Raw genomic sequence first — 15,900 nt, 5'->3', positions numbered from 1 at the left:
GGATTGCCTTTCCCGCAATCGAACCTTTGAGGCTCGTATCAGGTTAAAACATGCGACAGCTCTAAGTTCATGAGTTTTTAACCACACCTATGTAGAAACCATGCCAAATACCAAACATAAAATTCTTATTTCTGGCGTTACGTCCCAAACGAGACAGAACCTGCTTCTCAGCTTAGTGTTTCTATGTGAACTTTTATAGTTATATACTAAGAGTTATCTTCGCCAATTTTACATGTGAGTATTGTGTGGCAGGCACAATGCTCGGAAAAGTCTATACAATTCCCAACCCGAAAAAAATCTTAACCAATGAAATTCAAACCCATGTTCCTAAGCTTGGTCTTGATCAAAAGCTGCGTGTTTACCGCTACGGCTATCTTGGGCTCACCAACATTACATCATTATATCTGAATAACCATAATCGTTTCCGTTGGACCAAATAACGAAAGAAAGATAATACACCCCAACTTATTTTAACGACCATTATCGGGGGATCGTAAAAATAATCGGTCGTTACTGATCTGAGATATTTGGCAAAGTTGTAGCATCGATTGATAGCTTTCCAAAATGGCCATTCAAGGTTTCATATTCTATTAAAAGATGGCAACACTGCTGGATTAGTATCAAAAGAGCCAATTATATGGGGATATTATATGCAGATACCAATAAATTTTGAAGATAACGACTCCGAATGATCATCAAAATATAAGAAAGTGTTGCATGCCGTACAGTCGGCCGAAGCACAAGTGTTCATGTCGCTGGCAACATTGTTTGACAAGAATAAAAAAAAATCAAACTTGAGCCAAATTGAAAAATAGAAAGATTAGCAACATAGGAACATTTCAACTGTAATCCAGTTTTTCACATGAAGGTTTCGAAATTTTGTTGTAGCTGGCAACACTGCTCAAGTAAAATTCTGCAACCAGGAAGTGCTAGTGTGCTTGAAAATTTTGTTTTGCGGATATCTCAGGATCCTGAGCACTTAGAAGGATGGCGTCTTCGGCAAAGTCGTTCAGTAGCTCAAGAGTTATCATTATTCTAGTCAAGAGATTCGAGGTTTATTCCACCAGGCAGCGGATATAAGTCAAGGGTTATCAATATTTTGCCCCCCCAGACGAAATCTCGAACCTCTTGGCTAGCATTAACAATTTTTACGAAGACGCCATATTTCTAAGTGGTCAGGATCACGAGATATCTCTAAAATGAAAGTTTTATACTCACTAGTACCAAGTGGTACAATCTTGAATCGACCTGATAGAATCAATTAAGTTCTTGAGCTTCTTTTCAGTAGCTTTACCAAAAGCGTCATTTTTATAAGTAGTCAGGATCCGGAGATATTTGTAAAACAATAATTTCATGTTCACTAGCGTTACCTGGTGGAAAAATCTTTCTAAATGGTCAGGAACCTGAGACTTCAGTAAAAAACAAATTTCGATGCACACTAGCGCCGCTTGGTAGCCCAATTTTGAATTTCATTAACTACCGTATGTTAGACCTTAATGTACTGAACAATTTTACTGAACATCATGGCCCTCAATTTTGATTACTTTTTATGATATTGCTCATTTATAAAAACGGTCGTAATTTGAATTTCAGTCAAAGATTATTTTAGGGATTTCTGCAGGAAAATCCATAGAAGGATTCTTCTAGAGATTTTGCATGGAGTTACTTCACCCGAGCAGAAGAAAATAACTACTGAATACCAAATTGAGGTATTCCATACCAGATAATTTCCAATACTTACAACCTGAATGAGGTATGAATTAGCCGTGCATAAGAGGTAAAATACCTCAAATAATACCTTCTGCATATTCTACAAATACCAAGCTGATAACTAGATGAGGTATTATAATACCTAAGTAATACTTGATAGATTTTCATACAAAAGTGAAATTTTCCAATAATAGTTCAATACCTCCAGCAGTCCTCAAAAGCTAACGAATACCAAAATGAAGTATTTTTAACATTTTTTCAAATACCATTATAATACCAAAAACAGGTATTGATAACTGAACAATACCTAAATGTGGTATATTACCAAAATATGGTATGCATAAGTTATTGCAAGTTATTCTTTCCTCCTCGGGCAGTGATTCCTCCATGAGTTCCTCCAGTATAATCATTACTGGGATTCCTCCAGCTATTTCTCTAAGGACTTTCAAGTAATTATTCTAGGGATTCCACCAGGGATTCCTTCAGAGGTTTTTTCAAAGGTTCTTCAAATATTTTTCTCAAGGAATTCCTACACAGCTTCCTCCAGAAATCCTTCCAGACACTCCCCCAAGGATTCCACCAGGAAAATCTCTACAAAAATTCTTGGCTTTATCCAGGAATTCCTCCAGGGATCTTGCACTCTCCGCTCCGTGATTTTTTTGATTTTCGATTAATTTCAATCGTTTGCGATTCGTCGGGATTGCGCTCAATAAATAGAGATAAGAAAATATCAGTGAGAATTTTATTGAATCTACGGCAATTATAAATCAGCCAAGAACTTTTTGACACTCTAGGAGTTCTATAGGAATTGATCTGAAAATTGTCAAGACGTTCAGCAATGCTTTGTTTAATTATATCAAATTGACCTCACGTTCAGAAATTGCTAGCACCACCACACTCGTGCTTTGTATAACACGATGCGACTGGTCTTTAGATTATTACATAGCTTCTTTCAAGGATTCTTCAAATAACTTTAGTTAATTCTCTACGATTGTTCAAAAAACTTCTCATGAATTATTTCCAGGAATGCTCACGGAAATTTGTCTCAGAACATATTAAAGGATTGGTCATTAATATTTTTAAGAAACCATATCAATGTATGGTTTTTCATTCAGAAATGCTATAGAGAAAGTTCCCTCAGAAAGCTTCCTTAGTTTTTCTAACGATTAAAGAAGTTTCTTGTCACAATTGTTACAGTTAGTTTCACAAAATATCCACTGTAGATATTCTTAATTGTTTTTCACAGGAGCCAGTTTTTTTTTTTTTGGATCATGCACAAACCATGTCACACTTCACTAGGCACGAGACACAATGAAAACCCTTATCGTATCTTTCATTTTTCATAAGAATAAGTACAACGTTGATCGAATTTGTATGTATATTGAACAGATGCTAAATAGTTTTATTTATTTTTCAAGCTGATCTTGTTTTGATTTTTTTTGTTGAATCGTGGGTAGGACAATCCTTTGATTGTCCTACCCAGGTTTTTTTGTGCGTAGAACATGTCCTACCTGTCCTACCCACGTTCCGCACCACTCATCTGGATTAATGCTTAGATATATTGTTCTAGTGTAATTCCTGGAGAAAAAATCGGAGACAGCTCTGCAAGGATCACTATATAGTTATTCCAGGATGAATCCTTGCAAGATCCTCTGGAGGAATCTCTTAAAGAATATCATGATAAATCGTTTGAAGAATTCCTTAAGGAATATCTGGAAAAATCCCAGTAAAAATTTTACTTGAGAAATCCATGAAGGATTCTTTGGAGGCATTCCTGCGGAAACTTCTAGAAAAATCCATGTAGAGATTTCCTTGCAGAAATCCCTGTAATTATTTTTGGTGGAATCCCTGCAGGGACTCCTGGCAGGAATTGCTGAAGGTATTCCTGGAGCCCAATCGGGGCTGGTCTCAAACATCATAGTGATCAAAAGTTCTTTCCGGAGGAATCCCTGGAGGAATCACTGATGGTATTCCTAGTGAAATCTCCGGTGAAATTTCTGTAGAGATTACTGTAGATTGTCTCGGAGTAACTTCTAGTAAAATCCTTTGAGAAATCTTCGAAGGAATCCCTGGAGAAATCTCAGGAAGAGACTCTGGAGAAATTTCTTGAAAAGTCTCTGGAGAAATTTCTGGAGATATATCGGGAGAAATACTTGAATTATTCATTGGAGATTTTCCTGAAGGAACTTCAGAGGCATTCCCTGGAGCCATATTTGAACTGGTTTCGAATTTTCCTTGTTTGGCCAAACAGAATTGGTATTCGGGTATTCGGATATAATAATGTTATTCATGTTGGTGAACACGCAGCTTTCCAGCAAGACCAAGCTGAGGGACGATATGCACATGCGAAAATGTTCAACCGGCAAAGATAATAAGTAAATAACAGTAAAAAATTTCATCGAAACACTGAGCCGAGAAACAGGCTCTGTCTTGATTGGGAAGGCACTTGTTTCTTGTGACAATTCGCCAGTTCCATATCTTTCATATAAAGCTAAAAGCTAAAAATCGGACCAATCATTTATTTTTGAGATTAGTTCAATGTCATGGCGATCCTGCTATGAAAATTAGATGCCAGGATGGCAACACGGCCGTCCGTAGTCATGCCCGAAAAATTCTGATCATAGTAGGTTGTACTGAGCAATTGTCACAATTTTTCAAACCATCCTTCGGATAGCACCATTATTCGAAACAATGAGCGATTCCGATTCTGATGTTCTGGTTAGTATTGAGTCGGCAGCGGAAGTGAAGCTGGTTGGTCTCCTACCGGAGAACTCTAAAATAAAATTTCTGAAGCTACTACCGTCACCAGCAGATTACACAAAACACTGCTCTCGACGATCGTTTGCGTCTCTACTGCCAGATTCTGAGGTAGATATTTCTGTTCTGAAGAGGCATGGAGGATGCCCGAGGTACTGGGCTTTAAGATCGTCTGTTCTGAGTCCAATGCAAGTATCGGCGAGGAAAGTAATGGAATTCCCACCTGAGCAGAAGAGGTAGAAGCGGAAAATGTTCCACAGCTTCCTGTACTTATAATCTAATAATGATAATTAAACAAATCCTGAACAAAAATGAATAGACCTCTCTGTTTTTCTACATAAGAATGATAGTTATATAAATCACATGTGCTTCATTACGTAATTGAAAAGCGTTGCGTAATGAACGATTACGCAACTCAAATGCGTTGCGTAATGAGTCATTACCAAACGCTTTTCAGTTAGGTAATAGACTCAGACGACAATGTGGGAAAGAAGGCCATTCCATGACGGGTTGGCGTGATGAAAAACAGCCTATTACGATAAGAAATTGCAAAAAAAAAAAACGTTTTACTCAATGAAAACCATATAAAGATAAAAATTTTCAATTGAACCCTGGCTCTAAGCCCTTTTGGAAATTGTATAAAATGTTTAAAAAATCTCAGAAGCAAATTCCGGCATTGAAAAATGAAAACAAATTATTACTAAGTAATTGCGAAACAACTCAAAAACTTCTATGCAGTTCAAAAGCGCACCCAATTGAAAATTAAGAACTCACTAGTCCAATAGAAAATCAAGTTACTCAGGATTTCGAAAGTATTTTCAATCAAGAGAACATTTTCGAAAATTACTGGGAAACTGATTTGAAAGAAGTGAGAACTATTATTTAAAAAAAAATATGCATAGAAGATCATCTAGAAACTTCCAGAGAGTAGCTTATCACTCTTGTTCGATATATTTAACATATGTCAGTAAAAAAAACATAGTTGTAAAATTAAATAGTACTAAATTTGTGCAGATTTTTCGGGAAGCGATTAATAGAAAGGATGATATTTGAACTAATAAAGTTAGATGGCTTTGTAAGGATGAGTAGTATGGTATAAAACTTGATACGTACATAATTATTAAAAGAGTTAGAAGTGTTATAAAAGGACAAGCCTTGGATTGGATGATATGAATAAACATTGGAAAATTAAAATTGTGCATGGATGATTTGTATCCGTACAAGTTTAGTGTCATTTTGAATAATTGAAATCTAATTTTGCGACAAAATGAAAGGCATTCAATTACCTCTTACCGCTGTGGAGTTTCCGTTGAAGCCGTTACTTTTGCTGGGGTGTCTGGAGAGAGTGTGTGATCTTGCGCGCGGAAAATGCAATAAATCATCAACTTCGATTTAACTCGCGACTATTCGTGACGACAACGGAACCATTTGCCATGCTTCAGCAACAAATCGCTAATTAACTTCTTCATCAATCCGCTAATGTCATCCACGCGCACTTCCGATTGGCGTTTACATATCTGGTGCCGCAGCGAATCGCTAAACTTAGTTTCACAGTGCCAAATTGCGCGCAGCATTCACTCGGTCAATATGTCATACATTTTGTTCCTCCCCGTAAAACAACCGTCGTCGTCGTCGTCAAGCTGAAACAATGTCGTTCCTTGCAGCAGCCTCAGCACCGGTTTAGCAGTCAGGTGGTGGTTTACGTATTCGGTAAGTATACGACAGCAGAAGCCTGAGCAGAATTTATTCGCAATCTCACAAAAAAAAGTTGGGATTTTCTTCCTCCCACACCACGCGCAGTGATGCTCATCCCAACAACAGTAGGTAAGACACATGATTCCCCGTGCGTGAACATCGGCATTGGGAGAATCGCGTGCACGCACACACATTGCCACGATTTTCGCCGAACGAAACGCAAACAGCGCGCCAAACATTGTCGTCGTCGTCGCCCGAATGTTTTTGATTCATTCACGTCATCACTCGACGACGGACTGAGATGAGCAGCACAAATAGCAAGAACAACAACAAATTGGGGGAAAAAAGAAGCTTACGATAATCAACCGGCTTTAGATGTATCACTCGGAATTGCCGTGGTAGCGGAGAATCTTATGAGACGATAGGTGACGTAGGTATTCTATCTAGATACAGGCATCGACGACGGGATGGCGATGACAGAAAGTGAATACAAAGGTGACCTGACCTGAACCCGTTTTAGCCACAAGACTCAGAATATGTACCCGTTAGGAGCAGTTATAATGTAAATGGAAATGCGTTACATAATTATCTGTAAAAACATTGCTTCAAAGAAGTGCCTTATTTAAGGTTTCCCCAAATCAAAGCGACTTTTTACGGCGACAGCAACAAACAATCGTCGCGATTTCGCTGATGTTTCGCTGCATGCACAATTTGATGAGCGTACCCACGGCAGTGATGGAAAGTGGCGAACATTTCTGCTGAACTGTAACAAAAACAAAACCAAACGCTCCCGAGTAACCGAAGCTAAAAGTGATTCGCGAACGTGATCGGAGCTAGGGTTCCTAGTACCGACCCCTTTTTACCAGTACCGGTTCTACGGTACTGTAACTCTCAGTACCGGTAGTACCGGTAAAATACCGGTACTGGAACAAAGGTTTGTAATATATATAAAGCATACAGTATTGGAAAACAGAACCGCAACGTTTTCAAATTTGTCAATTAATACAAGGTTGCTGGCGGTTATTGTTAATTTTTATGAACTATAACACTAACAAAATAAGGTCTTAAAAAAAAAGAGTAATTACTAAACGGTTCCAAATCATGAACTAAACCAAAATCTGTGTTGAAATACAAGTTCTGTCTGACGTGAGGGACCACATTCATTCAAATCTATCCTTTAACCGTCCACAGTTGCTCGGAAAAGTTGCAGACGTCCTGAGTAATATTATATGTGATGCGAAAAACCGTTCAAAATTAATAATTTGTGGACTGTTTCCATTTTATCGCCTTTCATTTCATTCATAAAGTAGGATTAAAATATGCAAAGCATGTTCTATGTTCAATGTTTAGCTGCCATACGTGTGCGTATTTTCGTAACATAACTTTCAGACACAGAGAAAGCTCTTTCTAAGTCCGTCCGGAAGTTGCTCAAATTGTTGCCCATGCATCGTTAAATTTGGTATTCTCGTGATACACGAATTATTCCGAATAATTGCTATCAATCTTTGTGCTTTAAGGGCAATTTTAGGCAGTCTAGAAAAATGCCCTTGAACAATATAACCAGTAGGGGGGTCCGTAGCCTTGAGGTTACGCTTTCGCTTCATAAGCGGAAGGTCATGGATTCAATTCCCAGCCCCTCCAAAAAATAACCCGTCCAGCCACCAGAAGACGCCGCACGGAGGACCGTGCATAGTGGAGCACATCCATCCTCCGTCAATATCAGATGGTGACTGAGACAAATTGACCCACTTCGCAGGCAGCTAGCCTCAAACAACTCAGGAACACGGCAAAACGAACCACCGCAAGAGTAATGGACTATGGCTTATGGAAATCGATTGGACCAACAGCAGAGCACTCTCCTACCTGCTCGGTGTGAGAGCAAAAGAGCAGAAGAGAGTGAAAGCAGATGTAAATATAGATTAGTTAAAAATAGAACTGTATCGGTAAGGAAGATACAGATAAAACTGATTCCGGCACAGCAGTGGCCACGAGCACGGAGTGCCTTGATAAAAAAAAAAAAAAAAAAAAAAAATATATAACCAGTCGAACCACGTTGTGCCTTAATTGAAGCACCTTTGAAAGCTTTAGTATCCTGAAAGCTTTCGTTAAATTTGATCCTAGTTGTCTAGAAAACTTGATATTCATCATCAGCAGCTTCATCAATCGATAATTCGTGTTTCTAACGTTTTACAGGGCTGGTAGCAGTCGGACAGTAAAATAATAGTGACTTTAGTGACCAAATTGATAAAAATAGTGACCAAAAAGTGACTAAAAAGTGACCTAAAAGTGACTTCAAAACTACATGTAATAGTCATGTAAATGACTATAAATGAAAATACTTTCTATGTGGATATTAACCAATCTACATTTTGGGTGAATTTAGAGTGTAGAGAACTGCACTGCCCATGTTCGCATATTCGACGTAAGCGCCAATATGATCAAAATTCATATTTTCGTTGCTATGCATTCTTTGCCTAATAACCCACTCGATGGACATGCGAACAGCACTTACTTGTTAGCACATACACCACCTTATGCGAGCATTCACACGGTTTGTCTAGTGTTTGTTCAGATAGTTCAGCGTATAAGCCAGTCTGTTATGATCATGATTGAAGCTTACTGTTTGGTCGCATAAAATGTCATGCGAATATGGGCAATGCAATAGTTAGATAATTTTTAAATTCCCGGATGCCCAGAAAATTAAAAAAAAAAACTTGATATTTAAGGTTTTTTTTGTACAAAATAGTCAAAATCGGAAGACTTGAGATTATAAATTAAATTATTTTTGATTAATACTGTGAACTGAATATGATTTGAATTTCAAAAGAGTTTTGGACAAAATTATATGAACTTATTTGTTGAAATGTCTACACACAGAGAAATACCAGCTATTCAAAACAATAAATAACTTTGTTGTTCTCAATAAACTTGTTCAATTTGTTGTAATAAAAAAAATGCGTAAAAAAATAAAGCAACAATATTGTTGGATTTCCTGGGTAAATTTTTAACTAGATTTATTTTTGAAACAACAAAACAAAAACTTTACGTCAAATGAAAGTTTATTTGTTTCAATTTACATTTTAATTGATTCTAATAATTATCCATGTAACATAAAAACTGTTCCGCCATTTTGTTGCTTAGTAGAAACGGTGAAAAAGCGGATATCTCCGATACATGAAATTATGCTGAAGTACATGGCGTGGTTAAAATGTTCGTGCGAGAAGTTCAGGTCATAGATTTTTGTATTGGAGTAATCATAGATTGCCAGTTTTGGAGTAATCAAAACCACATTCAGAATTATTTTTGGTAAGTATTAACCATCTTTTCTAAAATTTTAATTCCACTAATGCATTCTCCAGTATTGCAGTCAACTCTTACACGAGCTGGTTATTTTATCCTGTCACTTTGTTGCGAAGCGGATAAAGAACATTCTTCAGTTCAAGGGATTTTGGTGCATGTACCAATACTTCTACTTTAACAAAATAAAAGTAAAGTAAACGTTTCGAAGCGATTATCGTTGTTTGTTGTTTATTTTCTAAATAAAAAACAAAGCAAAAATAAAGGGACTGGGATCAACAAAAAAATGTTTTTATTTCAAACAAGATCATTGTCACATCAAAAAACAGTGTAATTTGATTTAAAAATGCAAAAATTTGTTGTTTCAAAAGAAAAAATAGTTAAAACAAAAAATAATTTTGTTGCACCCTGTTTAATTCAACAATTTTTATTTTTGGAATAAATTAAGAGTTGTTATTGAAACAATGAAAGGCAATTATAAGCCGGCAAATAATACAGATATATTGTTGTAATGATACAGAATATATTTGATATTAAAATTGTTTTCTCTGTGTGTAAAAGCCCGTCCACCCCATTGAGGTCATTGGAATTTCAGAGAGATTTTGTAATTATATGAACAAATTTTCGCTCTGTGTAATTTATACTGATTTTCCCAAAAAATGCAAAGTTTAATAAAAAAAACCTTCTAAGACTGATAATAAATCTTCGAGCTGTTTAGTAGAATACCTATAAGTAGATGAAAAAACCGAATTTAGTACTATACCATTTAATTCCACAACTCTAGTGGAATTAAATGGTATAATACTAAATTCGGTTTTTTCATCTACTTCTAAGATTGCCTTCGAAATTATGCGTTAGCCATGGACCATGACTGATTCCTGGACAAATTGTGGGCTTCGTGGCCGTGCGGTTAGTGTTACCAAGCATTTATACGCATCGAGTCAAGGAGTGTGGGTTCGATTCCCGCTTCAGGCCGGAAAATTTTTCGTGAGGAATGTTTTCCGACTGTGCCACTGGGCGTTGCATGCTAGTCCGTTGTCTAGTGTGGTGCTTCCTTCAAAGGGCAAATCGTCCACTGGAAGCATTAACGTGTAGGTGTCTTTAAATTGCATAAAAAAATTCTTGATCTGGTGAAACTTACGTTGGATCTTTTTAAGCTGGCTAAATTTTTGACATACATTTAAAATTGCATCTTACAAACAATCTATTATAAACTTGGCTAAGAATTACGTCAAAAACTCAACAAAAATCTGACTGAGATTACCTAATGGACCTCGCCTTTTATTTACTTAAAAAGATTTTTCCATGAATTCATGAACAATTTTACATGAAATTTGTTGAGAATGATTGGAAAATACACTGTATATCTGCAGAAATCTATACACAATCTCGCCAGGGGCCTCATAAGAACTTTGTCATAGTTCAATGAATAACTAATAGGTAATCCAGACAAGGCTTCATCAGAAATCAGTATCATCTTAGAAATCGTCCAATCGTACTTCTGAATTATTCTGTCCAAGATTTCAGTGGATCTTCCAAGAAAATTGTCAAATATTCATTTGGCTCAGGTTTTCGTAAATGGCAATATCATCAACCATAACAACTTTCTACAACTTATTTTGGTGGTTTGTAGGTTTGATGCTTGGAGATGTTCGTTCAAAATTATTGTTCCAGTGACCATCTCAAATTTCCGGTTTCCCGTCTTTTTCCGCGGTCCAGTGGCCGCCCTGGAATTATTGACAACAATCGTATCACTTAGTGACGACTCGTAATCTCACGTTTAGCTGTTTTACGACCCATTTTGTATAGAAACAGTTGACCTAAGATGAAGTGATTCCTACCAATATTAGTACTCGCTTTTGAAGTCCTGGACGAGTTTCTATCAAACTCTTTGATTTTTTGTTTGTTATTAAAACCCGTCTCTGGCTTATCTCCGGGAGGAATTTTAATGAGGATCTTTCAAATAATAGGTTGAAGATTCTTTCTATAGTCACATATTAGCCAGATATTGGCTCTGGTATTCGTAAAAACTATTAAAAAATTCTGACTACAAAATTCAGCCCAGTTTTCTGTTTTACCAGCAAATTCTCCAAAACCTTTCCTTTATTTTTTTTTATATTTTCCGTTGCAATGGCTACGAAATATTCAGGAATTCCTATTTTTAATGCATCTTAAATTTCCAAATCACATTTATTTGTCTTTATAATAAAAAATAAATATTTCTTGCTGTTTGTGTTGAAGAGATAACCCAGCCTTAAATTTCAATACCGTTAGATCACGAAAATAGTGACTTTAGTGACCAATTTTCTGAAAAAAGTGGCTTTAGTGACTTTTTGTTGAAAATAGTGACTTTTTAGTGACCAGGTCGAAAAAAGTGACCACGTCACTAAAAAGTGACTTGCTACCAGCCCTGCCGTTTTATGCGCGGAGATAAAACATCTTTAGTGCTGAAAAGATGCTGGTTAGAATAAGCCTTTATGTAATACGTTCGTTGATCGACCTAAGAAGTTTGCCATCAACGAATTCTACATAACTTACGTTCCATTTATTGTGAAAAAAATAATATTGATTCAAATGATTAGTGGATTTTTCATCAGTACCGAAAATACCGGTACTCAATGCTTTCCAGTACCGGTATTTCGGTACCAAAAATTGGTCTGTAATACCGGTACTTTCGGTACCGGTACTCCCGGTACCAAAACCCTAATCGGAGCAGCTCAGAGTAACATTGTGCTTTTGGGTCAAAAGCTGCTTCCCCTCCAAGATTTATGGTTTCCAAGGGTTTTTGACTACAAACTAGTACCGTACACCCTCGCTAATTTGAACGGTACCTCATGCAAACCACCGGGGTTCATTTTTAATTTGAACGTCTAGTCACCCTAGAAACGTGTTTCTGGTTACCTCTTTCACTGTTTTGTTTTGATTCTGCGTTCCGTTCCACAGCGTTCCATCTCACTTCACTCCGTTCCATGAGCTAAATGACGTTTGAACCATTTTTAATCTGAACAATGTGCAAATTAGCGGGGTACAAATTAAAAAGTGTTCAGATTAAATGTGGTCAAACCAACGGGGGTACCCGGTGCGTGGTTTACTGTCGATTTGATGGTTATACAATTAATTTGTCTGTCAAAACCATAAAAAATCAAATTTTTCTCGGTTACTCGCGAGTAAACGTTCCCGAGTTTGTTGCTACTTCTTTTGACATATTCTCCCGAGCAGGCGGGTGCGGACTCACTCACACCTAGCCAGTTCACGAGTCTGTGAAGTTTGTTATGCGTTGGTATTAACTCGTGAGCTACTTTGTGATGCGAACTTTTCCACCACTGGCCCACGGTAGGCTTCTTTTTACCGTGATCGTGCCCAAGTCCAAGCGACACGATTTCGCAGCGGTTTTTGTCGCGTCAGTCTAGAAAGATCCGTATAGGAGTGCTTGCAGCGACTCAACAACGAAAACCGCGGCGATTTTTTGTCGCTGTCGCTGAAAAAAATCGCGTTGATTTGGTAGAGCTTTCAAAGTTAGAACCGCAAAACGAAAATAAAAAAACGAATTCTGAGTATGAATTTGGCTAGTGAACAATAGACAAAGAACATAAAAATAGGCGTTTAAAAAAATCAGTTGAATATGTTCATGTCGCATCTGTCGAAAACATGAATAACGCCTTATTTTCCATCTATAGCAATCGATTTCAAACGGCAATGAACAAATAATAAAAAATAGAAATTATCGATGAAAAATAGAGGACGAAAAATCCCGGAATTTGACACGAAGCTGTGACAACAACGGCGCGGGAAGTGATCGGTCAACGACGAAGACGAAACCACTGGTTCGATGAAGAGTGCCAGAGAGTGACAGACATGAAGAATGTCGCCAGAAGCCGTATGCTTGTGGCCGGAACCCGACAGAACAGAGAGCGGTACAGGGTAGCGAGAGCCGAAGAAAAGCGAATCCACCGCAGAAAGAAAAGGCAGCACGAAGAAAGTGTGGAGCTGACGCTCAAGAAAGCATGAACTGGAATGATATGCGGAGATTCTATGCAACGGTCAATGGTGCGCGGCACAATACCGTACCAGTGCCCGCCATGTGCAATGATCGAGAAGGGAATTTGCTGACCGATAAAACGGCGGTGGCTGCCAGGTGGAAGGAGCACTTTCAGCAATTGTTGAACGGTGGAAATGGAAATGTAGCGAGGAACAGGATGAACATAGATGACGACGATCAAGCTGTGGACCCACCGACCATAGGAGAGGTTAAAAAGGCTATCAGCTGAAGAACTGTAAGGCTGCTGGGAAGGACGAGATCCCGGTCGAGCTTCTCAAGCACGGAAGCAAGCAGCTTTAGCAGTCGATCCACCGAGTACTTCTGAAGGTATGGGAGGACGAAGAATTGCCGGCCGGCTGGTTGGATGGCCTCATCCGCCCTATCTACAAGACAGGGCATAGACTGGAGTGTGCCAATTACAGAGGAATTACCCTGCTGAATTCGGCGTACAAAATTCTGTCGCGCATCCTGTTTAACAGACTGCGACCGCTCAAGGAGTCCTTCGTCGGCGAATACCAAGCTGGTTTTCGTGAGGGTCGTTCGACCCGGACCAGATGTTTACCTTGCAAATGATCCTAGACAAATTCCGGGAGTATAACTTGCAGACTCACCATCTGTTTATTGATTTCAAGGCGGCGTACGGCAGATAATGTCTGAAAATGGTTTTCCGGCGAAACTAATTAGGCTGATACGTGCTACGCTGGATGATTCGAAATCAAGTGTTCGGATCGCAGACGAGGTGTCAACCTCGTTCGTGACGTTAGACGGATTGAAGCAGGGAGACGCACTTTCGAATTTACTGTTCAACATTGCACTGGAGGGTGCTATTAGGAGATCTGGCGTGCAGAGAAATGGCACTATTATCACAAGGTCGCACATGCTCCTTGGCTTTGCGGACGATATAGACCTAATTGGAATTGATCGCAGGTCAGTGGAAGAGGCCTTCGTGCCTCTGAAGAGGGAGACAGCGAGGATAGGCCTGACTATTAATTCTACCAAAACGAAGTACATGGTTGCAGGTAGAGATAGAGTCAGGCATGGTGCTGAGGTAGTGTTTGATGGGGATGTGTTTGAAGTTGTTGAAGAATTTGATTATCTTGGAACACTTGTGACATGTGACAACGACGTTTCCCGCGAAGTGAAAAGACGTGTTGCGGCTGCGAATAGGGCCTTTTATGGACTACGTAACCAGCTTAGGTCCCGCAGCTTACTAACGGAAACAAAATTCGCCCTGTATAAAACATTGATTCTTCCGGTGGGTCTCTACGGGCACGAAGCGTGGACGTTGAAAGAGTCAGACTGGACAGCTCTCGGTGTTTTTGAGCGTAAAGTGCTGCGGACAATACTCGGTGGGAAACTCGAAAATGTTGTGTGGCGCAGACGCATGAATCACGAGTTGTATCAAGTCTACAAAGATGCGAATATTATCAATCGTGTAAAATACGGCAGACTTCAGTGGGCTGGTCACTTAGTGCGAATGTCGGAAGAAAGAATTGCGAAAATAATATTCAGCAGGGAACCAGGTAGAGGTCGGCGGCTTCGGGGAAGAATACGAATACGCTGGCTGTACGCAGTGGAAGATGACCTGGCGACCCTAAACGTTCGAGACAACTGGAGAAGTTTAGCCCAATACCGACGAAGATGGAGCTCTACAATACGCCCGACAATGGCGTGACGCTACGCTGTAGCCATCAAGGTATCAAGGTAGGTACCGACATTACTTAATAGAAAAAGAACTGGCTAGGCCTCCCCTCCGGGCTCTCTCTCTAGAAAAAAAATCCTAGCTACGCCAATGGAAAGACTTGCAGAACAGAATCAATTAGGGAAAGATTCAGAAACTTGAAAAAGGACACAATTGTTGAACACTCATAAAAATACACGGGCTGTGCAATATACGGCGTGTTTTAAGCCAGTGCAATAATTGCCGTTTTACCCTAATACGAAACGTTGAATCGTTGGAATCTAATAAAAGAGGATATTGACATGAATATGTTTCTATATTTAGCTGCTCCAATACCCTTTCATCCATCAGTTGAAAAAAAAAAAACGTAACGAGCCAAACATCCTTGCCGCAGATTGCCCATCATACAATCCATTCGACAATCAATAAATTATCACAACAACGTGCGTATCCGTCATTCACACGCATCCTCATCGAGCCGTATCAGCCAGCGAGCTCATCGCCGATCAACGACCACGACTCGTTTCTCGCGAAACCGCTCGATTCGAAGTGCTTGCTGTTCGTTATCGGCCACCAACCAGAGTCATCATCTCGAGTGGTGTACAGGTACCGTAAAATGGAATGAATAGAAAGCTTCAAATGGCTCTGTCATAAAGTGTCATAATGATTCTCTATCATAATAAATATTTGAGCTGTTTAGTAGAATATCTATAAATAAATG

At 38.8% G+C, this 15,900-nt stretch overlaps 1 long non-coding RNA gene across 1 annotated transcript in view; it reads right to left on the bottom strand.

Annotated features, from left to right (window-relative positions):
* The window catches only part of LOC110675975, a 458,493-nt gene that overhangs the window by 385,723 nt on the left and 56,870 nt on the right, over positions 1 to 15,900 (bottom strand). The window lies entirely within an intron of this gene.

This window comes from Aedes aegypti, chromosome 2, assembly GCF_002204515.2.
Source record: "Aedes aegypti strain LVP_AGWG chromosome 2, AaegL5.0 Primary Assembly, whole genome shotgun sequence".
NCBI lineage: Eukaryota > Metazoa > Arthropoda > Insecta > Diptera > Culicidae > Aedes > Aedes aegypti.
Note: the sequence above shows the minus strand (reverse complement) of the source record. Positions and strands in the feature narration are given on the sequence as shown.